The sequence below is a fragment of the Curcuma longa genome, chromosome 5 (assembly GCF_044706935.1).
Source record: "Curcuma longa cultivar G26 ecotype Majalengka, Jawa Barat chromosome 5, ITB_CL_G26_1.1, whole genome shotgun sequence".
Lineage (NCBI taxonomy): Eukaryota > Viridiplantae > Streptophyta > Magnoliopsida > Zingiberales > Zingiberaceae > Curcuma > Curcuma longa.
Window position 1 is genome coordinate 14,110,578 of NC_133865.1, and position 6,000 is coordinate 14,116,577.

General features: G+C 37.6%; 1 pseudogene; it reads left to right on the forward strand.

Moving 5' to 3' along the window:
• Positions 1 to 3,715: 3,715 nt before the first annotated feature.
• On the forward strand, positions 3,716 to 5,447 carry LOC141830065 (uncharacterized; annotated as a pseudogene).
• The last annotated feature ends 553 nt before the right edge of the window (positions 5,448 to 6,000 follow it).

Genomic DNA, 6,000 nt, shown 5'->3' on the forward strand with positions numbered 1-6,000 from the left:
TGGCAGATCAAGTACACCAGGTGAAAGACTAGGCAGGTCAGAAGAACCATATGTCTAGCGGTGGAAATCCTGAGGCCCGAGGATCAAGGCTATGCAGAAGTCCAACAAGTCTGGAGGACTTGATTGGCAATAGATAAATTCTTCTCAGTGGAGTGGATGAGGACGCATTCCCGGTATGGAGAACAGTAAGTGCTGGTCTGATCCAAGATTTCACTAAAAATCTGAAGTCAAGATCAAAACAGTTTGTTAAACTGTTACACTTTCATGTTAGATTTTATTTTGTGCTAACTTGTAATACAGGAAAGGAGGAGCTGAAACTTTGTGTTCCGGGCACCCTTATCTAGATCCAGGCGATCGAACCTCCAGGCGCCTGGATTGGTTCCAGACCACTAGATGTCAGCGGAACGGAGCCAGCGAAGTAGTGAGGTGGCAGAGTCTTAGTGGTTGGGACACCTTAGCTTCTAGGCGCCTGGAATGGTTCCAAGTGTCCCGATTTGGATAAAGCGTTGCAGAGTCAAGGTTTGATCCGGAACCTCCAGATCAGCATAGAGGTGTCCAGAAAGGAATATAGGCGCCTGAAAATACCGAGTCGGTAGCATCAATAGTAGATCGACGGACAATGTGGAGGTGCTTGAAAAGACTTCAGGCGCCTGGATACCCTAATAAAAGAGCCTCAAGAGAGAGTCCTTGAAGCATCATTCTGCAATCAAGCGACGACCGTCTGCACACGAAGCTTCAACTAGGAACGTCGTCGTCACGCCGAAGAGTTGCATTAGAATTCGCGATCTTCGCTTTGTAAGTATACTTTACTTTGTGCTTAATTTATTAGGTTGGTATATTTGTTACTGACCCTATATTTTTATAAATTGCTAACTCCCTTTCGTAAGAGGAGAGTTATTTAGTTGATTATCCGTCGGAAAAGATCCTTTGATCATGAACCTTAGAGTAATAGTCTGTGGTTGTGAATCAAGTAAATCCCTGTATTCATTTTCCTTTTCCGCTGCCCTCTCGATTACTATCTACACAGATTTATGAGTTTTTTATTAATTTTGAAAATGCAACATAAGCGCTATTCACCCCCTTCTCTAGCTCCCAACGATCCTACACCAAGGTCAAGATCGAAGGCCTATACATGAGGTTGCTGACATCCAAGATTGAGATTTGCGATTGAGACATAAGATTGTTGATACCCAAGCTCAAGATTTGCGGTTGAGACACAAGGTTGCTGACATCCAAGGCCGAGATGTACGGTTGAGACACAAGGTTGCTGACACCCAAAGTCAAGATCTGCGATTGAAACATAAGGTTGCTGACACTTAAGGCCGAGATCTACATTTGAGGCATAAGGTCGAGACAGAGATGGTGCTGATTCAATCTAACTCAAATCTCAATCAGGTTAGATGGACTTGATTCTCTTTGAGTTGTGTCGAACACATCTTGACTTTAATTGATAGATCAACATGATTGTTGACCATATGGGCCAAGTGGAGGTGATAAAATTCCGCCACATCACACACAATAAATACATTATTGTGGAGGTGATAAGTCATACACAATAAATACATTATTGATAAAATGCATTGTATTATGTTGGGGGATTGGAGATTATATTCATGTCCGACTTACAATTCAAAATCTACAGTTTGAAAGATGAACTTTAGCCTATTGTGAGTCATGTACGAAGGAGAGAAAAAAATCCACTAAAAAAAGGGAAAGGAAATCCATTAAAGAAAAAGAAAGGGTAAAGAGAAAGGTTGAGAAAAAGAAGACAGACAAAAAAAATTAAAAAAATAAAGGTTCGTGAATGAGTTCGCGGACATTGCAAACTCACGGCCTCTTGGTGGCCCGCAAGCTATCCACGGTTGCCACGATGCTACAAGGCTGTCGTGGTCTCTTTGCGGCTTATCCACGGTAGCCTGTCCATCGGTCTAATGGTGGAATGAAGGTACAAATTGCCCTAGACTTGTTAGGTTAAAAACATGCCGGATACAATTGATCGAGTGATCCAAATCGGCCTCTGGGGCATAGCTGAGTTGGTTACGACGTAGCAGACTTGCAGAAGAGGACAAGAGTTCGAATCCTGGCGAAACCAGGCAATACCCTCCTGCGTCGTGACAACTACAGTTTTTCGATTTACCTCCTCACAAATGGTCATGGGGCCGATCGTGTGGGACCAATTATTACCTAGTCTCGTCAATTAAGAAAAAGATAGATACTTTATTTTGTATTAATTATATCCTGTTTTAGGTTGGTATAGTAATAGGTTTCATGTTACATGTATGAAGTAGAATTTTAACGACGTACGTAGCATGATCAAGATCCCATCTATCCGCTTCGAATTCTAGAAAATTTTCAGATTTCATGTTATTTTAATTATTGGATATTGATTTGAGTTTTTGAGTCATTTTTATATCATATATACTTGTAAATACCAATTCGAGTTGAGCACAACCGCTACCATTCTAAACTTTGTTTGATTTTCATATATTTATCCTTGTACATGAATAAATAAATAAAATTAATTATATATGTTTGTATAAGTACTGTTTTCAAAAATGAGATGAAAATAATATTTAAAAATAGTAAAATGAGTTATAAAATAATTAGGTTGGTCATTTAGAAATATAAATCCAGAATTTAACAATTATAAAAAGAGTTAAAGTAAAATAATAAAAATGTAAATGCAGATTATTAAAAAGTGAAAATTCTGAGTCTAATAATATTATATTAGAGTACTTGGCCATCTACATTGTTGGTATGGTAGCTAGCAATCGCTTGTGTATGGATTTATTTGCACGTATATTTATACATGTTAACCTTTATATCATTTCTATAAAAAGGTAGAATTTATCATTTCAACGATCTTCGATCCTATGACCATTTATGAGGAAATAAATTGAGAAGCTACAGTTGATCACGGAGGAGGACAATGGTTAACCTTTATATCATTGATGTAAGGTTGATTAAATAATAATAATGGAGAATTACTTTAATTGGTAATAAATGATTAAACAATAATAATGGAGAGTTATTTTAATTGGTAATAAAAGAGGATGATAATTCATGAATGACAATATCAACTCTAATATTAATAAATAATTACAATAAAATTAGTAAATAATTATAGATATATTTATATATCTAAATAGGGAATTAAAAGATATAATTAATATTTTAATATGAAATTATGATGCATCTTATTCCTTTATCTCTTAAATAAGATTAAATATTATAGATATATCTTTTTTTTATTATATCTTAGTAATTTATATTTATTTTTTTTTTTTAAATAAGATTAAATTTATATACATATTTTTTTGATTATCCACTTAATAATTTGTATTTACTGTATGCTCTTTTTAATCTCCAGTTTTATAATTATAGGTACCTTTTGATATTATGGTTAATTTTTAAGATCTTTGATTCCTTATTTGACTTATATTTCATCAGTAACTACATTCATACGTGCGGCCTCCAAAAATTTGAAGTCCATTAAAATTCCTAAGCAACTATTTCCAAAAATTTGAAGTCCTTTAAAATTCCTAAGCAACTATTGACTCTTAGAATTCTGCATGCTAATTTCCAGTTAACTCAAGTGTGATCCTCACGGCAAGTTACTATAAGTATGCCACAGTGTTTGCACAAAATCCAAACAAGTTCTCTGCTCTATCTCCTCCACGGATCAGTCGACGTTGCCTGAGCTAATTAGGCATATATGGCCACTGATCAGCAGCAAATCACCCTCAAAGTCTTTGTGAACAAGACCAAGAACTGCGTAGCTTTTGTTGAATCGGACTTGGATTTCGTGGATGTTCTCCTCAGCTTCCTCACGCTGCCTGTTGGCACCGTCGTCCGTCTTCTCGACAAGCAGTCGTCCTTGGGTTGCTTCGATAAGCTTTACGAAAGCGTTGAGCAGCTCGATGAGAAGTACCTGGTGACGGCAGCCTGCAAGTCGATGTTGACCAACCCAGTGAATTCATCTGGAGTTAAATGCCAGAAACTTAGGATTAATATCGATGAAATGGGAGAGCTATATAAATGCTTTTCCGATAGTTGCCATCGGCTTAGCTACAGCTATTATTCAGGCCTCAAATGCCAGTGTGGTGGTGACATTAATAAGGCAGTTAGTTATGATCTGAATCGAGATGATGTTAATTATGAAGAATTTCATGGCGTATTCATCCAAGGGGCTAAATTTGTCGTTACAGATGCTCTTTGTATAGCTTTGGTTGACGACCTCATTTCGACTTTAAACGAGTGTGGTAATGGTGACTGTAACCACCTGGAAGAGAGATTGGTAAAGATTGAACGAGAACAGGTAATTAAGTTTTCATTTATTTTTCTTCGGCATCTTCTAATTCCTTGTCGTTCTACTTCATTAGCTGATGGTAATTCAATTGATAAATTCAATGCATTCAGGTTTTACGTATTCTTAAAAGGTCCCTCATTTCCGACACTCCGCTAACTGATGTTTTATTGCAAAATGGAGAAGACATCACACCCAAGTTTTCAGATCCTTCAGTTGAAAAAACGGTTGAAAAAAAGGCGTTTGATAAGGAGAAGAAGATCTACAAACTCAACATGGTTCTTACTCGTAAAAAGGTGTTGTATGCTGTGGCGAATCAGGACTTCGTTGATTTAATTTTCAGTTTTCTAACATTTCCATTGGGTTCTCTGAAGAGGCACTTGGGCAGTCGATTCCGACCCATTGGATGTCTTAATAACTTGTATGGTAGTGCAGAGCGTTTGCGGTCATCAGGTTATATGGTTGCAGGCTGCGAAGAGAGACTGCTTAATCCTAAGCTTGCGCCATATTTCAACTGCAAGAATCAAGTCATTGGTGTGGAGGAGGAGAAGCAAGTTATCTACTATACATGTATCTACTTCTGCAAACTAAGCGCGACGATCTTTCTACTGCCAGCCAGGTAACCATGCCCTGGGCATACGGCAACACTTATAGACCCCAAAAGTCAACCCAGAGGAACAATTTCTTCACGTGGAAGCTACTGTCAGGAACTAATGTACATGGTCACCGACGAACTCGTAGTCACCCCACTGTCCCTCACAGAAGTCGTTTCATTTCGCAAGGAAATCTCTGATCCAATAAAGATGGCAGAGTTGAGCGTAGCTGAAGAGGAGGTCAGTCTGGTCGCTTCGCCTTTAATTTGTGTTGGTGCAAGTACTTCAAAAGTATGAGATCTCTAAATGTTGTTGCTCTTGTTTCAGGTTCTTGATTTTCTTGCTGTTGCTTTGACGTCCAACACAGCGCTAACTGACGCCTTCTTAGCGAGGGCCGTTGGCGTGTTCACTTCGGTGGACGTGAAGGGTGAATGATCCATCAGAAGGAGAGGAGAGGATGAGGATGGAGGGAGAGGGTTGGAAGTAGATGAAGGAAACTGCAGATTAATATAAATTACTTGTAGGTTGTGCTCTCGTTTAATTTCTTATCAGAAAAATTACTATTTTATTTTAATCTCGTAGTTTTATTTTTTGTTTTTGATAATATTTAGCTAAATCTCATGTATACTATCCAATTGCCTTGGTCGAGTTTGATAGCCAAGACCTAGCAGTCTTGCTCAATCGATTTGCGTCACCTTCAGGCAGGCTATTGGCAAATGGATGGATTGGGTTAGACTGAGCGAATTAGGTTTAATGTTTCGTTCATGTTAATTAGAGTGCGATCAAATGGATCAATCCATAATGGAACATATTAACTTATCAAAAATTAATCACATGCAAGGCGAGTCAGCTTGTCATTTTGACAAATTAGGAAATCTTCAACTCAATTCAAGGTGGGTTGTTAGACAGATCAATCTATAGGCCTATAAAAAAAAAAGTAAAAAATATATAAAAGATTAAAATTTTTACATTTAAGTTGTGAACTAGGTGAGTTAAGCATATTTTAATTTTTTTTAAAAAAAAATTCTCAACCTGCACACCAGCCCTGCACGAGTCACGAGCACATGCTTCACTTAGACCCATCTTAAAATAGGATGATAA